This window comes from Terrapene carolina, unplaced genomic scaffold, assembly GCF_002925995.2.
Source record: "Terrapene carolina triunguis isolate 2854851 unplaced genomic scaffold, T_m_triunguis-2.0 Scaffold17299, whole genome shotgun sequence".
Taxonomy (NCBI): domain Eukaryota; kingdom Metazoa; phylum Chordata; order Testudines; family Emydidae; genus Terrapene; species Terrapene triunguis.
The window spans coordinates 1-2,114 of NW_020681650.1; the positions used below are offsets into that span (position 1 = coordinate 1).

Consider the following 2,114-nt stretch of genomic DNA (forward strand, 5'->3'; position numbering starts at 1 on the left):
GCAGCCCCCATTGGCCTGGAACGGTGAACCGTGGCCAGCGGGAGCTGCGATCGGCCGAACCTGTGGACGCTGCAGGTAAACCAGCCAGGCCCACCAACAGATTTCCCTGACGGGCTGCATGCCAAAAGTTGCCGATCCCTGCTCTACGCCTTTGCACTAGGAAAATCTTCCTGTGGCCAGATAAACCAACAATATGGCCTAAAGTAATCATGTGTCACCAGAGAATCTAGATAAATATCTCTAAACGTACAGCACATGATTATACAAACTTGTGCAATCTTCTCCCCTGGGTAACTTGTGAACTTACAGTTAGAAGTCTTAATGTGTATAAATATATATATTTTTAAAAGCATTATAGCCTTAATTTAAGTAATTCTTCCAAAAACACTCCTTATATCTCAAAGATTTAACAGCATGCTATAATGAGATCTTATAACACTTTATTACATTTATAAAAAAATTACAGTATATACTGATTTTTTTAAACAGCTTGTTTTGATAGTATATTTTGCAGTATGCTTAACTTTTCAGAACGTGTACATTTCCTGTCATCACTGCAAATTGGTCCAAGTTCGGTTGCATACTAGTTTTTCAGGAGCTTAAAACTTGAAAATGAAAGTGAAAACTGCAAAGCTAAATTTTGAACATTTCAATTTTTCTTCTGTTTCTAGGTAAAAAAGCAGTGGCAGACAGTAAGTATTTGTGTTTATACAGCAGAGTATTCTATAGTTTATTTTAACCATGAATAAGATTTAAAGCAAATAGACCAACATATTAATTTTAATTTAAATTTAGTTTGTTTTTATATTATGGATATTGCAAAGTAGACCTTAAAGGGAACCTTCAGTTTTTGTTACATTTCTCTCTATTACTCTGATATGGTTGTCAGAGTGTTTACAACCCTGGTAACGTAGCTGTACATCTGTAAAATGCTCCACTTTCCATTGATACTTTTTCCTTTGTGTAATAAACTAAGTTAATCTCTGCCACAGAACAGTAGTGGTAGTTCAGGAGAGTAACTTTTTAAAAAAGAATTCTAAAATATATATTCAATGGGTTTAACCATTTTATAGAGGGGTTTTTTTAATCTAACCTGGTAGACCTTAATTTTAACTAGGTTACCATTTTTAGCTATCAACAAACTAGTTCATTTTAACGTTATTTTTTGTAAAAGTTTAATATGCAATCCTTAAGATTTTTAAGTATATCATTGCTTGTGACTATTTTAAAGTCATAATTTTCTTATTACTCCTCCACTAATGCAATTGTCTTATTTCAATCCTGACTGCAAAGATAGACAATTCACTTGCTCCAAATTGAGTCAATTTTGTACATAAAGACATGTCATCTAACCTTACAGGTAAAATTAAAATACCTCCCATTGCACTGTACCGCAATAACTATTTACCCCACATAAATATATCCTGACTTTAGAGGTAAGTTTTTTTTTTTTTTTTTTTTTTTTTTTTAATTTTTCCCTGTGAAATCATATTTAACCAATAATATTGATAATGTAAATGTTAAAATATTAGGCTACACTTGTAGATATATGAAGAATTTTCAAATACTTTGATGTACTGATTCATCTAATTTTTGGATATTCATAGCTTTGGATACTTAACTGTATCTGTCCTGAATTATAGACTTATATTACTTTAATTTTTGAACAATCTAAATTGTGTGTTTGTTTCAGAATCCTCTCCTCCTGGCCATCATTAAATGGCTCTTCGTTGAGTATGCATTCCATGACTTGTCATCTCTGCTATAAATGAAGCAAGCTACCATCATAGGGAAGTTAATTGGACCGCATAAGCATTATACAGTCCTACAACTGTATATAATCCACTGTACTTCATAGGAGGAATAAATGTGTTGAGCAAGAAGTATTCTGGAGTGTGTATTTTAATACTCTAATTTAAATTTAAGAACATTGTCAACATCTTTTTGCTCTGTACAGTTTCATAAGAACTTTCATGTTACCACAAACTGTATCAAAGGAGCACATTGAAGTAAATAATACGTTGCTAAACTAAATATATCATAGGAGAACAGGTCGGAACTTAAAAACAAACATTTTGGTTGAATTTTTGACTTAAAAACAAAAAATTGTCAAA

The 2,114-nt window shown here is 32.1% G+C and overlaps 1 long non-coding RNA gene across 1 annotated transcript; it reads left to right on the top strand.

Annotated features, from left to right (window-relative positions):
• The first annotated feature begins 636 nt into the window (after positions 1-636).
• Positions 637-1,883, top strand: LOC113408518. Its single transcript, XR_003370317.1, has 2 exons — positions 637-692; positions 1,694-1,883. It is a non-coding gene; the product is annotated as an uncharacterized LOC113408518 (long non-coding RNA).
• The last annotated feature ends 231 nt before the right edge of the window (positions 1,884-2,114 follow it).